General features: G+C 43.2%; 1 protein-coding gene across 1 annotated transcript in view; it reads left to right on the top strand.

The window, feature by feature from the left end:
* Nucleotides 1–19,966, top strand: part of LOC126253274 (serine/threonine-protein phosphatase rdgC) — a 1,933,713-nt gene that overhangs the window by 329,001 nt on the left and 1,584,746 nt on the right. Inside the window, exon 2 of the mRNA XM_049954489.1 lies at nucleotides 18,623–18,701. The gene's annotated coding sequence lies outside the window, so the exon portion shown is untranslated. The remainder of the gene's footprint in view (nucleotides 1–18,622; nucleotides 18,702–19,966) is intronic.

Genomic DNA, 19,966 nt, shown 5'->3' on the forward strand with positions numbered 1-19,966 from the left:
AGCGAACATTTAGGGTGCGGGTGAACACTACTCTCTCCCGCACTTTCTCCCAAGAAAACGGGGTACCCCAGGGCTCCGTGCTAAGTGTTGTACTGTTTGCCATCGCTATAAATCCAATTATGGATTGTCTCCTTCCCGATGTCTCGGGCTCCCTCTTTGTGGATGATTTTGCGATCTACTACAGCTCTCAACGGACCAGCCTTCTTGAACGACGTCTTCAAGGATGTCTCGATCGCCTCCACTCTTGGAGCATCGAAACAGGCTTCCGTTTCTCTCCCAGTAAGACCGTTTGTGTTAATTTTTGGCGACGTAAGGAGTTTCTTCCGCCCTCCTTACATCTAGGACCTGTCAACCTTCCGTTTTCAGACGTCGCTAAATTCTTGGGTCTTACGTTTGACAGAAAACTGTGCTGGTCCTCCCACGTTTCCTATCTTTCGGCTCGCTGTCTGCGATCGCTTAACACCCTCCGTGTCCTGAATGGTACCTCCTGGGGAGCGGACCGAGTCGTCCTTCTCCGCCTCTATCGCGCCTTAGTGCGCTCGAAATTGGACTATGGAAGCATAGTCTACTCCTCTGCTCGGCCGTCTATTCTTCGGCGTCTCGACTCTATCCACCACCGTGGATTACGTTTAGTGTCTGGAGCTTTTTACACTAGCCCTGTGGAAAGCCTTTATGCTGAGACTGCTGAACCTCCGTTGTCCAATCGGCGAGCGGTCCTTCTAAGTCGTTATGCTAGCCATCTGTCTTCCATGCCTGCTAATCCAGCCCATGCCCTTTTTTTCGACGCCTCAGGGAGTCCGCTTCCGTCAACTGCTCCATTCTCTTTCCTTCCGCTTTCCTAAAACCTTTTTGACAACTTCGGGTACAGCACCGCCTTGGCTCCGTCCCCGGATCTGCCTGCTCCGTGACCTTTGTCGATTTCCCAAGGATGGTACCCCTACACTTCTTTATCGTCGGGCATTTGCTGCTCTATGTGCACAAATGACGGACGCTACATTTATTTACACCGACGGCTCGAAAACATCGTTAGGTGTAGGGAGTGCCTATATTGTTGGCGACACCCCAAATCAATTTCGGCTTCCCGACCAGTGTTCGGTGTATACTGCGGAGCTTTACGCTGTTCTCCAGGCTGTCCATTACATCCGCCGCCATCGGCGGATACAGTACGTTATCTGCTCAGATTCTCTCAGCTCTCTCCTCTGTCTCCAAGCTCTTTACCCTGTGCACCCTCTGGTCCACCGGATTCAGGACTGTCTGCGCTTGCTCCATCTGGGGGGCGTCTCGGTGGCGTTCCTCTGGCTCCCGGGACACGCTGGTATCTGTGGGAATGAGGCGGCCGATATAGCGGCCAAGGCTGCAGTCTCTCTTCCTCGGCCAGCTATTCAGTCGCTTCCCTTCACCGATCTACGGAGCGGTTTATGTCGCAAAGTTGCTCATTTATGGCATGCGCATTGGTTAACACTTCCCAATAATAAATTGCGGGAAGTGAAAGCTCTTCCTTGCGCTTGGACTTCTTCCTCCCGAACGCGTCGTCGGGAGGAGGTACTTTTAACTCGACTCCGGATAGGGCACTGTCTTTTTAGCCATCGACATCTTTTAAGCGGCGATCCTCCCCCACTCTGTCCCCACTGCTCTCAGCTGTGGACGGTAAGACACCTTTTAATTGAATGCCCCTATTTTAATCCGTTACGCGCCCGTCTACAGCTATCACCTGATCTATCGTCGATTTTAGCAGATGACACGCGCTCAGCCGACCGCGTTCTCCAGTTTATTAGTGCTAGTGAAATGACGTCAGTCATTTGAAGCTTTATTTGGGGACAACCAACCCATTTCTGTAGTGGATTTTTAAGCCTTCCTTCTGCTTTTAGTTTCTCCAATTTTATGACTTTGTTCCCATTGCTGCTGATTTTCAGTTTCGGTTTTTTTTTTTTTACTGTTTCCTAAGTCACAGGCTGGGCGCTAATGACCATAGCAGTTTTGAGCCCTAAAACCAAACCAAAAAAAAAAAAATCCTCTGCTCGGCCGTCTATTCTTCCCCGTCTCGACTCTATCCACCACCGTGGATTATGTTTAGTGTCTGGTGCTTTTTACACCAGCCCTGTGGAAAGCCTTTATGCTGAGACTGCTGAACCTCCGCTGTCCAATCGGCGAGCAGTCCTTCTGAGTCGTTATGCTAGCCATCTGTCTTCCATGCCTGCTAATCCAGCCCATGACATTTTTTTTCGACGCCGCCTTGGATGTAGGGAATGCAGGCCGCCCTTCCTCCTCACTACCACCGGGAGTCCGCTTCCGTCAACTGCTCCATTCTCTTTCCTTCCCCTTTCCTAAAACTTTCATGACAACTTGGGGTACAGCACCGCCTTGGCTCCGTCCCCGGATCTACCTGCTCCGTGACCTTTGTCAATTTCCCAAGGATGGTACCCCTTCACTTGTTTATCGTCGGGCATTTGCTGCTCTATGTGCACAAATGAAGGAAGCCACATTTATTTACACTGATGGCTCGAAACATCGTTATGTGTAGGGAGTGCCTATATTGTTGGCGACACCCCAAATCAATTTCGGCTTCCCGACCAGTGTTCGGTTTATACTGCGGAGCTTTACGCTGTTCTCCAGGCTGTCTACTACATCCGCCGCCATCAGCGGATACACTATGTTATCTGCTCAGATTCTCTCAGCTCTCTCCTCAGTCTCCAAGCTCCTTACCCTGTCCACCCTCTGGTCCACCGGATTCAGGACTGTCTGCGCTTGCTCCACCTGGGGGGGCGTCTCGGTGGCGTTCCTCTGGCTCCCGGGACACGATGGTATCTGTGAAAATGAGGCGGCCGATATAGCGGCCAAGGCTGCAGTGTCTCTTCTTCGGCCACCTATTCAATCGATTCCCTTCACCGATCTACGGAGCGTTTTATGTCGTCGAGTTGTTCTTTTATGGCACGCACATTGGTCGACACTTCCCCATAATAAATTGCGGGACGTGAAAGCTCTTCCTTGTGCTTGGACCTCTTCCTCCCGAACGCGTCGTCGGGAAGAGGTAATTTTAACTAGACTTCGGATAGGGCACTGTCTTTTTAGCCATCGACATCTTTTAAGCGGCGATCCTCCCCTACTCTGTCCCCACTGTTCTCAGCTGTGGACGGTAAGACACCTTTTAATTGAGTGCCCCTATTTTACTCCGTTATGCGCCCGTCTACATCTGTCGCCTGATATATCGTCCATTTTAGCAGATGACACGCGCTCGGTCGATCGCGTTCTTGAGTTTATTAGTGCCAGTGACATGACATCAGTCATTTGAAGCTTTTTTTGGGGACAACCAAACCCTTTCTGTAGTGGATTTTTAAGCCTTCCTTCTGCTTTTAGTTTCTCCAAATTTTTGAGTTTCGTTCCCATTTCTGCTGGTTTCCATTTTCGGTTTTTACTGTTCCGTAAGTCACGGACCGGGTGCTAATGACCATAGCAGTTCTGCGCCCTAAAACCAAAAAAAAAAAAAAAATCTCTAGGGATGCTGAAAGACAACATCCGACGCCAATGCCTCACCATAATTCCGGACATGCTTTACAGTGCTGTTCACAACATTATTCCTCGACTACAGCTATTGTTGAGGAATGATGGTGGACATATTGAGCATTTCCTGTAAAGGACATCATCTTTGCTTTGTCTTACTTTGTTATGCTAATTATTGCTATTCTGATCAGATGAAGCGCCATCTGTCGGACATTTTTTGAACTTTTGTCTTTTTTTGTTCTAATAAAACCCCATGTCATTCCAAGCATGTGTGTCAATTTGAACCTCTCTATCTACATTATTCCGTGATTTATTCAGTTTTCAAATTTATATAAAAGAGCCATGTATTGGTAAAACTGTCCTTTGGACTCAGGTGATCCACACTAAATTGTTTCCGACGTGATTATGGCCGAACGAAGGGAATTAACAGACTCTGAACGCGGAAGGAGAGATGGGGCTGGACGCACGGGACTTTTTGATCACCCGATATATGCTACACTACCGTCATCTACGTATGTGCATATCACTATCCCACTACTTTTGTCACCTCAGTTTATAAATAAGGATGGAGTGAAATTATCTTAGTTCCCAAATTTTTGTTGTTGACGTGTGGCCTGGCTTGTACCGTATTGGTGGGGCCTGGCAGTGCGGCAGCTAGCAGGTGCACTGTGTGAGGTACAGTGTGTAAAATTTCTGAAAACTTTCGTCACGAAGAGTCACAAACTTTGGAAGTTACTTGTCGACTACGAGAACCCTGTAAGAATTTGGAAGTGTGTTCCATGCGTGGGCGTGGAATTCTGATCAGTCATTTTCCGACATTTTAAGGTTTAGTGAGCGTGTGTGTTGGTGCCGAATCCTTTAATACCCGAACAGATTTCCGTTTTACATAAATAATCAGAAATCATATTTAGATCAAATGTAAGGGAGTAGCCGCGTGGTCTGACGCGTCTCGTCACAGTTCGGGCGGCTCCGCCCGTCGGATGTTCGAGTCCTTCCTCGGGCATCGATGTGTGTATGTTGTCCTTACCGTAAATTAGTTTATGTTAGATTAAGTAGTGTGTAAGGCTAAGGGCCGATGACCTCAGCCGTTTGGTCTCATAGGTATCTCCTACAAATTTCAATTTTTTTTTTTCAAATCTAAGATACTATGTACCTGTCAGGTACAATTCGGTATGACTCAAATTTGTGACAGGAGGTATTTGATAAACTGAACGCATGCAACGCACCAATATTTTTGTTTACCATTTTGATGCCAGGATTTATGTAATTAAAAATGGAGTATGCATGGTTGCATACATTTTAATTTATTGCATATAATACCTTATACTTTTATTCGTCAATATCTTGGCAACAGTTCGTTCTCTTTTTTTAGACAAAGCTAAACTTTACACTTGATACTCAAGATCTGTCTGTCCTTTACCAATTGGTCTTTTAAATAGTTGGCTTGTGAATATAATCTAAGGCCAATGGCCTGCTGCTGGCGGGTGGGCTATCGTTTTGGCTCCGAATCCACATTCTGGAAGCGCAGGTTAACGGAAGGCTGCGCCTTTTAAAATGGTTGCATTCATTGGTCAACGTTACATCTCGGAATAGTCTTAAATTTTCAATAAAAATCAATAAACATAAATTAAATAAAACAGTGGCAGTTTTAATCAATTTCTTTATTGTGCTAATTTCATATCATCAGTAGTTGGAAACAAATTTAATTCTGAAATCAATTTAATTAGACAAATATATCCTAAAATCATTTTCTACAATTTTTGTTAAATCAACAGTGAGGTAAATTGTTGAGAATCTCATCGCGGCCTACAAGTTAATGCCTGTCAAAGAGGAGCTAGGAGCCTATGTTCACTCTTATTGCTCTTCAAACTTGAAAAATTTCGCTCACAAATATATGTAGACACAATAATAAGGAACATTTTCCCAGCAAATTTCTTCATACATAAAAGTTTTTCAGCAGATAAAAGTTTTTTAAAAGCCAGCTAATGTCACAGCGTTTAATATCTCTTTCACAGTGTGTTCTGACTACATTTTATTAAGTGAAGGGAAAGTGCCTATGTGGTCGTTCGCATCAGCCACTGTCAACTTCGTTTGTGCGATTAGTATCTACACTGCGTAGTGCGTATGCGTAAGGACGATCCTGTTGGAAATCCTCGGTCGTGCACGGGAAGGAAATCTCGGTTCAAGGCAGATTTTTCTGACTGTCTTCGCGGGCCTCACAAATGCCCTTAGCGGGCAAATGGTTCAAATGGCTCTGAGCACTGTGGGACTTAACATCTCAGGTCATCAGTCCCCTAGAACTTAGAAGTACTTAAATCTAACTAACCTAAGGACATCACACACATCCATGCGCCAGGCAGGATTCCAAGCTGTGACCGTAGCGGTCGCGCGGTTCCAGACTGAAGCGCCTAGAACCACTCGGCCACTCCGGCCGGCCCTTAGCGGAAAGCATGTGGCTTCCTGGACGCTATTTGCCCATTAACTGGAACCGGTTTTGTTGGACCTCAGTGCTTTTATCGTTGTAATTCTGCCTCTGTACTGGCTGCAGGTCTACGTCTGGAACAAGTCCATATCATGCATAACTTTTGACAGTGTTACTCTTGCAGCTGTCACCACTTTCCGCGGGCAGTAAACGAGCTCTGAAATGTCCATTTGGATTTCGTAGAGCGCAAAACTTTTTTTGGGAAGATCGTTAATAAAATAAAGTCTTAAGATTTTTAGTACTTTAATACAATTTCCATATCGCAATAAGAGTGAAATGTAATCAGTCAAAATAGCGTTGTTGTGGGATGTTCATATGAATTATTTTAAACTTGTAATTAATTAAATAGTGAACACGATTGGTCAGTGAAGTATTCTGGTGCTCGAATCAACGGAAATGCACGGTTTCACTTCATACGATTTCATCACTTGCACGAACGCCATTGATGCATACTTTACGCAAACGGTATTTTCGAATTCACTTGCCCGTGGACTTACTTAATTACATCCAAATGTTATTTACATCACATCACATACTATGGTACAAACAAATACACTTATAGGAAAAAGTCCCAAAACAAAAAAATAAATAGTGCAGATTTATGAATTTCGAGAATGCATTTGTCTTTTTAATGTATTTAAATGATTAACATTGCAAGACCACAGGTTAACGTAAGCGCGAGATAAGCCATTGCAAATGTGAAATGCTGGCTGGTACATTAATAACCAGTGTAGCCGCGAGAATGTTGAATGCAAGCATGCAAACGTACATGCATTGTGTTGTTCAGGTGCCGAATGTCAGTTTGTGGAATGGAGTTCCATGCCTATTGCATTTGGTCGATCATTACAGGGATAATTAATGTTTTTTGTGCACGTCGCTGGAGTTGTCATCCGATGATGTACATATGTGCTCGATTCCAGACAGATCTTCTGATCGAGCACGTTGGGTTACAACAGAGGTATCAGGGCGAGTGTTATCCTGTTGGAAAACACCACCGGGGATGCTCGTCATGAATGGCAGCACAACAGGTCGAATCACCAGGCTGACGAGCAAATTTACAGGCAGGGTGCGAGGGATAACTACGAGAGTGCTGCTGCTGTTATGCGAAATCGTACCCTAGACCATAGTTCCCGATGTAAGACTAGTGTGTGTAGCACGCAGACAGGTTGGTTGCACGCCCTCAACTGGCCTCCTCCTTACCAACAAATGGCCATCACTGGCACCGAGGCCGAACCAGGTTTCATCAGAAAACACAATGGACGTATCTTTTTTCTGCACTTGTTTAACTTGACTGTTCAAATCACTCAAAATAATCAGTTTCTGAAATAACCGAGTTGCGGTTTTTATTCCTATTATTTCCTGTAAGGAACGTTGAAACCGAAAAAGATTGAAAGAAGAGTGCTAGTTATGCGTTCTGCAAGCTTTGCAGGAGAGCTTCTGTAAAGTTTGGAAGGTAGGAGACGAGGTACTGGCAGAAGTAAGGCTGTGAGGACGGGGCGTGAATCGTGCTTGCCCGCGAAAGGCAAAGATCCCGAGTTCGAGTCTCGGTCCGGCACACAGTTTTAATCTGCCAGGAAGCTTCAAGATTGAAAGATTTTGACTCAGTTTCAAGATACATAGAATCAAAATGTTAAATTGTATAGGCAAATAAAAGAAAACTTAGCTCGTCCACCGTTCCATGCTGTTCTCGATAAGTGATAAATGGTCGAATACTACAAAGAATCACCAGTATTCTCCAATAAATTGTAATTTTTTCGAAACTCTGCTCAAAAAGCATGTTGTACTCAGGAATCGCACCACTACTTTGCCGTTACGAACAGCCAACGCCAGACGGTGAAATCTAAGGTTAAAGAACTGTTTTTCCGTGTTAATTTGTCCGTTTTGAAGGACTACAAGCAGATTTTTTTTTAAATGGTTCAAATGGCTCTGAGCACTATAGGACTTAACATCTGTGGTCATCAGTCCCCTAGAACTTAGAACTACTTAAACCTAACTAACCTAAGGACATCACACACATCCATGCCCGAGGCAGGATTCGAACCTGCGACCGTAGCAGTCGCGCGGTTCCGGACTGAGCGCCTTAACCGCGAGACCACCGCGGCCGGCTACAAGCAGATTAAGGCCTATTAAATAGTCCAGGGCGTATCGTGTAGAGGCAGCAGCTGATCAGCTACTTTCTGTGTTTCTTATATACCATGAACGAACTGTTTCTAATTTTTAATTTATTACTGTTACTATAATCTACTTGCTCTTTCGTTATTTCATGGAAATCGCAGACAAATCTTCAATCTTTTAAAGCAAATGAAGCATTGTGCTTCATTGCAGCGTCACTTCGTAAAAAATATTTCCGGGCTAGGGTTGGTGCCATTCTGCAACACAACGGATGTCTGGTAACGATAGCAAGAAACTGACCAGGTAGGGGTAAGTCTTGCACATCTCACGTGCACGGTTACCTCATGCCAGGATACACATAAACAGGGATGTTATTATCTCGCCAATACCGTACCAATTTGTATGCCATATTTTTGTTGTTTGTTCCTGTCGGTATTTTTATTAAAACAGCGCTAATCACTTTCCCCAGTTTCTATAATAATGCAATATTTCTAACGAATGGTAATTTTACGAATAAAAATTACCCCTTTTTCTTAAAAGTTTATTTAAAAACGAAAAATTTTACAACAGCTGCTACGGCTAGTTGTTACTCCGTTTTTTTTACTCGGTTATTTGTAAGAAATAAAAGACGTCTGTTATAACCGAGAATAAACAAATACCGTAAAGTACCGGTTATTCTGGACTATAAGATCGGTATCGTTTTTAACCGGTCGGTTTCTTCCTCCCGTAAGTGGAAGCCGTTAGACAGGCAACCTGGAACTAAAAGTGTGTTTTTATTGTTTAGAGAAATAGATTCTGAGAGATAACGACACGGAAAAACGAAAGGAACCCCCGTGATCGGGCTCTGAAGACCGTACAATAGTTCACCGACCACCGTGTTATCCTTGACAAGTCATCATCGGATGCGTTATGGAAGACCACAGTATCAGTACACAGCACTCGCCGTCGACGTTTCGACCTTGGAGCCATTACCCCTGTCAGACAGTTCCTCAATTAACATCACGTGGCAGATCATTCCTCCCACCAAGAAAAAAAGTCCGTGGTGGTACTGGGAGTCGATCACAGGTCTCTTGCCTGGAAATCAGCAGTGCTGACCACTCAGCTACCGATACATTCACAGAGGCAGTGCTTTAATCATTTGTTTACGAAAACTGGCAAGTTCGACCATGTCTCGGAAGTTAAATCGAGGCTGATGACTCTTGATTGTATTTTCCTGTAAGTGTTGCAGTGCAGAAAATTGACCCGAATTGGCCAAGAAATTGGTCTCGCGCGCCAGAGAGGCTTCGCTAGGTGTCACATAAAATCCGGGAACAAAGAATCGTTTCGCACTAACCGTAAAATATGGAGGTAGCAGTTTGATCTCCGTAAGGATTTCAGTTGCAACGCCTTCTTGATACCTAAACATGATGAACATTCTCTTCATTATGGACTTTTGGAAGCGACGTTTTGAATGGTTGCTGAAAAGATGGACCGTTGTCATAGTTGCAAAAGCAATCTCTAGCAGTTCCCATTTAGATATCGTTCCACTCACGAAACATTTAGTAACACTTTCCGTATTATCAAACATTGTTGCGTCTCACGCTGTTATTTTACAACAAGCGAATAATGACGGCTTTCTCGTTATGTTGCTGGCTGCCAAACGAACATTATATGCACAAAAATACTATCGCAAAAGTACTACAGCAAACAATAACCTCTACAAAGTCGGAATTGACATAGAAGTTCTTGGTTTGTTGGTTGATTCGGGGGAGTGAACCAAACGGCGAGGTCCTCAGTGCCGTCGGGTTAGAGGAGGACGGCGAAGGAAGTCGGCCGTGCCCTTTCAAGGGAACCATACAGGTATTTGCCGGAAGCCATTTAGGGAAATCACGGAAAACTTAAATGAGGATGGCCGACGCGGGTTTGAACCGTCGTTCTCCCGAATGCGAGTCCAGTGTGCTAACCACTGCACCACCTTAATGGGTGTGGTAAAGTACGACCAACACAGAAATCGTGGTCCTCAACTCTAGTCATTTGTTCCTGAGCCACAGGCGGATCAGATCGGTAAGTGCATGTTTAGAACGAACAAGAACTTCCTGAAAACGTGAGTCTCTTACATCCGAATCTACATCTACATCGATCCGCAATACACCTTACAGCGCGTGGCGGAGGGTACTTCGTACCACTTCTAGTTATTTCCTTTCCAGTTCCACTTACAAACATAACGAGAGAAAAATGACTGTCTTCATATCTCCGTATGAGCCCTAATTTCTCGTATATTTGTGCTCGTCACGCGCAGTACATCTTGGAGGCAGCAGAAACGTTCTGCAGTCAGCTTCAAATACCGGTTATCTAAATTTTCTGAATAGAGTCCTTCGAAAAGAACGTCGCCTTCCCTCCAAGGATGCTTATTTGAATTCCCGAAGCATCTCGGTAACACTTGCGTGTTCTTCGAACCTACTGGTAACAAATCTAGCAGCTCGCCTGAGAATTGCTTCGACGACTTCATTTAATCCGACCTGGTACGGGTCCCAAACACTCGAACAGCACTCAAGAATAGGTCGCACTAGCGTCCTATATGCGGTATCCTCTGCAGACGAGACATCTTTTCTAGAATTCTTCCAATGAACCGCCGGCCGAGGTGGCCGAACGGTTCTAGGCGCTACAGTCTGGAACCTCGCGACCGCAACGGTCGCAGGTACGAATCGTGCCTCGGGCATGGATGTATGTGATGTCCTTAGGTTAGTTAGGTTTAAGTAGTTCTAAGTTCTAGGGGACTGATGACCTCAGAAGTTAAGTCCCATAGTGCTCAGAGCCATTTTAACCATCCCAATGAACCGTAGACGACCGTTTGCCTTCTCCATCACAGTACTCACATGCTCATTCCACCTCATATCGCTTAGCAACGTTATGCCGAGATTTTTACAGTAGTAATACAGTATCCAAACATTAAGGGTTTGTTTTATCTACTCGTCCGCATTAACTTACATTTTTCTATATTTAGAGCTAGCCGCCATTCATCACATTAACTATAAATTTTGTTTAACTCATATTATATCGTCACTCAACTTCGATGCATTACTCTACACCAAAGGATCATCAGTAAACAAACGCAAATTTCTACCCACATTTCCGCCAAATTATTAATGTGTATAGAGAATTTATTTATTTTATTTACTCGTTCGGCATCACAGAGGGATAATTTACAATATTCTTATCACTATATACTAAAAAAGAAAACAATATAATTCTACACTTTATTAGATATGTTTTTGCGCCACTCTATGGCTGAGTCACGGAGTCTATGTATGTCCATGAGTTCACCACCATAGCCATAAACTTTGCGCACGAGTAGATGGTCCATTGTCTGTATTTCACCGCACTAACATACAGCGCTGTCTGCCAGGCCCCACTTGTTCATCAGGTGTTTACATCTCCCAACACTCGTTCTGACCCGGTTTAGAGCTGTCCACACTCTTCTTGGTAGGTTGAAGCCATCAATCTTCTTGTTCGGATCGTGTACTAAATTTTTGTTCTTAGATTCACTTGCCGACCATACTTCGTTCCAGGCCGTTTTCGGCTCAAAGGCTTGTAGTTCTTCACCGATTTTCCAAAAGGGTGATCTGGATTTAAGTCTGTTTGTCGGTGTCAGATCTTGGTGGATAGGGAGGTCCGGGTTGTCTATAATTTTCCTGTAGGTTTTTAGGGCTAGCTGTGATCGCCTGATTTCTGGAGGCTCTATGTTCGCTAGTACAGGAAGCCATGCACAGGGGGTGGCCCTGAGTGTTCCCGAGATTATTCGCATCGTCTCCCTCAGCTGGACATCCACTTTAGATACGTGTGCACTTCTCCTCCAGACTGGTGAACAGTATTAAGCTACACTGTAGACAAGGGCTAGTGCTGAAGTTCTCAAAGTGCTCGCTCCACATCCCCATGTTGTTCCAGCCAGTTTTGAAAGGATAGCATTGCGGGATTTTAGTTTTTGCTTTGTGTCTTCGAGGTGTGAGCTGTACGTTAGGGGTCCGGTCTAGTTTCACTCCCAAATATTTAGGCTTATCCTCATGTCTTATGCTTTGGCCATTCGAAAAGATCTGTAATTTTCTGTGTGTCTCTCTGTTGTTGAGGTGCATTATAGTGCTGGTTGTTTTGTTGGGGTTGGGAAGTAGGTGCCACTTGAGGTAATAGGTGTTCAGGACTTCAAGGTCTGCATTCAGTGTTTCGTCGAGATCGTTGTAGTTTTTACTCTGATATGCGATGGCCAGGTCATCTGCATATGCAAATTTGCGTGATTTAATTTCTGGCAAGTCAGCTATATATAGATTGAAGAGAGCGGGCCGGCCGCGGTGGTCTCGCGGTTCTAGGCGCGCAGTCCGGAACCGTGCGACTGCTACGGTCGCAGGTTCGAATCCTGCCTCGGGCATGGATGTGTGTGATGTCCTTAGGTTAGTTAGGTTTAAGTAGTTCTAAGTTCTAGGGGACTGATAACCACAGCAGTTGAGTCCCATAGTGCTCAGAGCCATTTGAACCATTTTTTGAAGAGAGCGGGTGCTAGTGCCGAACCCTGTGGCAGACCATTATTCAGAACCATGCTCTTACTGTTCGTGCCATGGAGTGAGACCTTGATTTTCCTGTTCGTTAGTATGTTCTTAAGTAGTTTGTAAGTCTGTTTGCAATTTATAATTTTAGTTAGCTTAAGCAGTAACCCTTCAGTCCATACTGTGTCGTAAGCTGATGTGAGGTCTATGAGGACCAGGCCAGTTTTCATCTTGTTCTGGAAGCCTTTCTCAATATAGGTTATGAGGGACAGCACTTGATCGCAGCAGTTTCTACCTGCTCGGAAACCCGCTTGGTATGTTGGGAGGTTGGCTTCCATGTATGCAGTTAATCTAGTCAGCAATATTCTCTCGAATAATTTATAGGAGGTACATAGCAGGGATATTGGTCTGTAATTCCTAGGATTATCTCCAGTCTTTCCGGGTTTCAGCACTGCGATGACTTTTGATTCTTTCCATTCCTTAGGCACAACCCCCGTGCTTATGCATTCCGTACAAAGTTTGGCCAGCCACCTACTTCCGAAAGTTCCCAATTCCTTTAAGAATTCTGGTAGGATGTTGTCAGGTCCGGCTGCTTTTCCTGTCTTCATTATGTTCAAGGCCTGGGATATCTCTTCTGTCTCCACTTCTTTTACAATGCCCATGTTGGTTTGGTTATTAAGCAATAAACTGCTTAGCTCTCGGGAAATTTCTCTCTTTTCGGCTGTTTTTAGCTGGATTTTGGAGGTCTGTTTCAGGACAGCTGCAATCTCAGATGCGCTGGTTCCAAGAGTCGGCCTGTTAGCCGCTGTGGCACCGCCTAATTTCCTCAGCAGGCCCCAGCTCTTCCTGCTGGTGTGGGTAAAATCTAGATTCTCCATCGCCTCCTTCCATATACTCCTACGTTCCTCATTCATGGCGTTGATCAGTTGGTCTGCAGTCTCCTCGTCCCCCGTCTTCTCATATTCCTCCAGTAGTGTTTCACACTCTTTCGTACAGCAGGGGGTGTATTCCTTTCTCGATCCTCGTGGAATTGCATTTAGGGCCGCTTTTTGTACTAAGTCTACGAATCTTTCGTAGTTCTCAGGTTTTGGTGGTATCCGATTTACCGTTTTCTCAACATAAGATCGGTATTTATTCCAGTCAGCTTTCCTCAGGTCCCACCGGGGGATTGGGGGACTTTGTATGACTGGGATTGATAGTCCGATCTCCACTATTACTGGATTCTGCTGGCTTCGAGTGAACGCCTCGAGGACCCTTCTTATGGCTCGCACGGGTGTACCTGTTGCACCACGTGTGACGAAGGTCAGGTCAGGTGTTGACGTTGTGCCCCACGCCTTTGATTTGAAGGTCGCTGTGTCCTTGGGGTCGAAAAGGAGGTGTAGGTCCCGGTTGTCTGCCCAGTCACTTAGTCCAGTCCCTTCAGCTGTGGATCTCGGGTATCCCCATCTGGTGTGCTGAGAGTATAGAGAATAATAGCGGTCCTTTCAGCGACTCTGGGGAGCTCCTGACGATGCTCTCGTATCTGATGAATACTCGCCGTTGAGGACAACATAACTTGAGAAGTCTTTGAGCCATTCAAATATCTGTCAACCTATTCCATATGCTCTTACTTTCTTTAACAGGCTGCAACGGGGCACCGTGGTAAACGCTCTCCAGAAATCTAGAAATATGAAATGTGCCTGTTGCCCTTCATCCATAGTTCGCAGTATATCGCGCGAGAAAAGAGCAAGCCTGGTTTTGCACGAGCGATGCTTTCTAACCATAGTGATTCGCGGACATAAGTTTCTCGGCCTCAAGAAAATTTATTATGTTCGAACTCCGAATATTTTCAAAGATTCTGGAGCAACCCGATGTTAGGTGTATTTGTCTGTAATTGTGCGGGTCCTTTCTTTTGCCTTTCTTATACACAGGAGTCATTTGCTCTTTTTTTCCAGTCGCTTGGGACTCGCAATAAATGCAAGCTGAGTAATGGGCCAATGTCGTAGAAGACCCTTTGAAAAACCGAACTGGGATTTCATCCAGAAGCGGTTATTTGTTTTCAACTCCTTCAGTTGTTTCTCTATGCCATGGTTGGTTATTAGTCTAGAGACCGGATTATACGCATTATAAAAACCTTATAATGTACATGCAAATATGTATGAAAAATGCTTATAATATGCATGAGAAGTGTCGAAATATCCAGGATCAAATAATAAAGAAGCATGGTAGTTACTGCGTGCATTATATCTCAAAGTCGAACCTGTGCATTTCAGTTACGAGGAAGAGCGCCGCCACACGAAAAATCGGTACATTTAGAACGCTGATATTTTCAGAATACTTCCTGGTGGAGGTTAGCAAGGGGGCCTTTCTGGGATTATTTTCTAAAAATTTGCAAAATGGGGACGCATACGGTGTTTTAAGAATTGTTCCTTCTTTGCTATTGTTGTTGGTAACAAGCGGATGCGATGCGAGTGAGTCGCAGCGAAACAATAAATATGTACAGGATCAACTTCGAGATATATCGCACGCAGAGGGGCACGCTCAAACAGTCGGTGATACTTCATTTAAAAAACAACATACAATCATGAATTTTTTGAACAGTATTTACTTTTAATTAATACTGTTGGACCAAAGGATCATTTACAATTTATGTTACATTTTTCTACTATTTTAACTATAAACGACCAAGTACTGTTCCAAATGTCCGGTAGTAAGATTGTGTCTTCGATAACTTAAAACGATTTTATAAGCAGAGGAGGACAGTTCAACATCAACTGAGGTAACTGGGAAGTATTTCAATTTTGGTGCTAGGTTGGCACTTTTTGTTTCTGCTAAAAGTTCACCCATCTCACTAATAAAACTGTCAATTTGTCGCAAGGGTTCAAAGCCTGGGTTATTGTTTAAAGTGTTTTCAAACTTTTCTTTAAGTTTTCTTGGAATATCTCCGGCAATGGGGAGTTCCCTAGAATAATTTTATTGGTTTACTGAATAAATTCATTCAACGCCAAACCTTGAATTTCAAACTTTCTAATACTTGCAGCTATGTCGGAAAAATAAGTGCTGAACACAGCAATGTCTATTTTAATACCGGAATCATTAAAAACTTCCTTGCACTGGCAAACTGCCAAAACCTCTGCACGTCGAAGTACCACGTACCCCAACGAGTTACCACTGGTTCGGGAGGTAAAGCCACATTTGGTAGTTTTTCTTTGTAGGTCTTCATGCTATCAAGAGCCTTTAGAAAAACTTTCTTTGTGTATGAAATCAGTTTATTTTCATTTACAAACGTGGAACATGCTACTTCAGCAAAGCGATGTACTCCATGAGCAAAGCACCTCACATGAATCAAACTGGGATAAAATACTCGGAGGGCTTTTCCTGCTTTGATCATATAGGGAGCAGCATCTGAAACAAAGAAACACCCTTTCATCAACAGAAAGTTGTGGAAATATTTTTCTAATATCCTAATTCATAAATCTGGCGATCGAAAAATGATTAACTTTTTCAAGTTCTTTGCAGGCCGCTGAACAGGAAGACGAAGTCTCTGTTGTTAAAGTGCCATCAATTAAATTTGCAATGTATTGTCCACAAGTGTCTGTAGTTTCGTCTACTGAAACGCAGATAATGCTGTCCTTGAGTTCATTGCGTATTTCTTCCAGAACATTTACGTAAATTGTCGGTATGTAATTTTTACGCAATGTTGATTCATCTGGTATATTTTGATTTAAGCAATATTTGCGCAGGAACCCTTTAAGGACAGTGTTTGTAAGTTTGTGAAGAGGAATATTGCTTGCAATGTATTATTCACTAGACCCATGTTAAACCGACTTTCCTGGTTACCTTTGAACAAATCCCTGCTATTACAACTTGCTGTTGTGAGAAGTTAACGTAGTCCTTTCTTCTGCATTCCTGCGATAGGAAGACCTGTCTTGAACTTTTTTTTTTTTTGCACGAAACGTTTTTCTCGCAAACTGGACAATATAAAACAGTTCTGTCATATGTAAATGTTCGAGAATGGTCAGCTATCTACAAAACGACGTTTCTTTTTTCGGGCGGCACGGCGCACAACACGCTACACACTACGCGCACTAAACACGTTCAACTGTGTACAAGTAAATGGAAAGCTAAACTGAAACTATGGACATGCGACTAAAAGCTTGCGTGGTTTAATTTAATTGTTGCTGACGCATAAAGTTTGACAGCGGGGGGATTAACCGGGGGCGCGGGCGCAGGCGCAGGAGCATTGACTCTGTCTGCTTGTTCCTGCTCCTCTTCTGTAATGACTGGGCAGTGGCCTCTCGGTTAGCGATTGCACGCAGTTCTAGGTCTCGGTCCATCTGTGAGACATAAAAACTAGATCGAGCTAGAGACCTCACGACTAAATTTTTAAAATATTAAAAGCATAGAACGAAAATATGCATCGTCACTAGTTTTCAGTTAAAATATGCAATAACCGGTGAAAAATAGCCGAGTATGCAAATGCATATGCAACACGCAAATGCATATAACCCGGTCTCTACTTATTACTATACTGTCCATATGGGAGTCTGTCCGATGGTCAAATGACGGTATGTCTGTAGGAGCCTCCTGCGTGAACGACTTCTTGAACGTGAAATTTAAAACTTCGGCTTACGTTTTGCCATCTTCAACAAGTGACGGGGTGGAAGCCTTAAAGCCGGCCGGTGTGGCCAAGCGGTTCTAGGCGCTTCAGTCTGGAACCGCGCGACCGCTAAGGTTGCAGGCTCGAATCCTGCCTCGGGCGTGGATATGTGTGACGTCCTTAGGTTAGTTAGGTTTAAGTAGTTCCGAGTTCTAGGGGACTGATGACCTCAGATGTTAAGTCCCATAGTGCTCGGAGCCATTTGAATTAGAATTTGGAAGCCTTAAACCCAATTAACGATTTTACACAAGACCTTTGTCTTAGTTGCAAAAGAAATCTCCAGCAATTCGCAGTTAGATATCGGTTCATTCACCAAACATTTACGTGCCCTTTGAGAATTGTCAGACATTGTTGGGTTTAATGCTGTGTATTGATATTTTTGATGCTACCGGATCTAATATTTAATGTTTCCTATGGAAAACACATTACTCACCAATTAATTATAAGAATTAAATCGCCATCACTTGTTTATTTTTCATACTGCCAACAGCACTTTTCATTATTTTCTTCCTTTGCATGTTGTAATATCTTGCACTTGCAGGACAGTAATACATATCTGCACAGTTCCGAAGAAACTGCGCTATTTTGGGGCACCATGAAAGATTTGCGAACTTTCAATACATGGATTTAACCATTCCTACATACTTTTGTAGTTCAATCAAATTTCTGTTGGATGTCACTAAGTGCAGATGAAATATCTTTGATCGAGGGACTGATGATCTCTCTTCAGTACTTTAACCCACAACCAACCAGCTAACCAACAAACACGAACCCTTTACGTTATTTGAGGACTGTATTCCCTCTACAATTTTTACTACCCACACCTCCCTCCATTAGCAAATTGGCATCTCCTTAATTCCTTTGGATGTGTGCCAACAACCAATCTCTTACTGCAGTCGAGCTGAGGCATATATTTATTTTTCCTCAGTTGGATTCAGTACCTCCTCATTAATTATCCGATCTACCCACCTAATTCCAGCATTCGTCAGGAGCACCATATTTCGAAAGTTTTTATTGTCATTTGTCTGAATTGCTTATCGTCAATGGCACCAGAGACTAATTAAGGATTGGTTACATGGATAGAAGGTTCCATTTGAGATGAGATGAAATTTTATATATATATATATATTATATATCTGGAGCCATAGTATTAAAAATAGTATTTTAAAAATATATTTGGTTACCACGTACTACCGTCTGGGGAATAAGCATTTGTGGGACTAATTATGGCTTTCTTGGTGCGTGGGCTTAAAGGGTTTACTTGTCTGCGAAAGTTTTCCTTGCTCGTTTTCTTGCAGGAAAGGATGACCTTCGTTGCTTCTGCGAATAATCTGTATCACCAAATGAAATATGAAAAAAATTTGCTCTCTGTTTCAGGAATTTTACTCGGCTCCCAAAATGGCGCTACGGTATCAAACTGAGGACCTACAGCAGCTGAGCCAGAGGTCATAAGTAGGTAAGCGCTATAAGCAATCTGTTCTAGAACAATATTTCCTGAGAAACTGTTATATCTTTAGTAAGTTGTCGTTTCCATCATTCTCAGGCTTCGTGTTTTTTTAATGAATAAAAATCAATGGCCGATGGCATATAATCATGGAAGACATAATTTACATGTTTGGCTGCGTCTACAATTTGCAAGATTACGTGTGTGAGTATAATACAGGAGCATCTTTGTCTCCAGAGACATCATAATATTGTAGCATTTAATGTACTATAGAATCCTAGGTTGGCAGACTTTAGCAGATTCGTGTGTCATTCTGTGGAATCGTTATTTTTTTCCACTTTTTGTAAATCGGAGAGGTTTATGGTCTTTAGCAGCAGCGCTGTACTATTTGCTGCGCTAGAGATCTCGATAAATATGTGCCAAATCTGAAACTTACTCAATGTAATATGAAATATAGAATAGCAATTAGGAGAACGTATACGAGATCCGAGAGGATTCTAAGCATTGTCAGAACCAAAATCTTCATCTTGGTTCACTACTTTGTCTACTTCACGTATTTCCACTGCCGCTTTCACCGCAGAGACCCCAAAACATGTGACTGCGATCAGTATGTGAACGTTTTTAAATTCATAAAGATCGAAAGAGACTGGGTAAATAATATAGTCACTGAATCGCTGTTGTACAGTATGTTTGATTTATTCTGAACTGTATTTTTCGCATTGATCTGAAATTTTATAAATTTCTCCTTTCGTATCAGTGCGATCTAGAGGTAAGATGTTGGAATAATATATTTGACGGGAAATAAAAAGAACCACGCAGAGATGTTAAAAGCGAAAGGTTTTTCCGCATAGTTCAACACTTCGCTGAGAACATATTATTCTTAGGAATATCGTTCTATTCGGAGAGCATTAATTCTACAGGACTTCCAACACGTTCGCTGTTGAGGTACCAGCAGATTCACCTGTGGAGTCAGAAGGACGAGCGTGCTCCATCTGCTTCCATATTAATCTACACGAGGGAAAACTACAGCTGAAATATGTTTTGAAGTTCTTCTGGAAACTCAGAACGAAGCAAATTAACAGTTAACACGAATTTCTTCAACATTGTTACTATTTAGTAACATCGTTAATCGTTCTGTATCGGTCGCTACTATCAGTTTTTGTTTTATACTACAAAACGTTAACATAAAAACTATAATAAAACGCAAAAATTAGCACTTGCAAGCCGTACAGAATCATTTAAAACTTTTTAGAAACTGTCAACTGTGTTTCAAAGAA

The sequence above is a fragment of the Schistocerca nitens genome, chromosome 4, assembly GCF_023898315.1.
Source record: "Schistocerca nitens isolate TAMUIC-IGC-003100 chromosome 4, iqSchNite1.1, whole genome shotgun sequence".
Taxonomy (NCBI): domain Eukaryota; kingdom Metazoa; phylum Arthropoda; class Insecta; order Orthoptera; family Acrididae; genus Schistocerca; species Schistocerca nitens.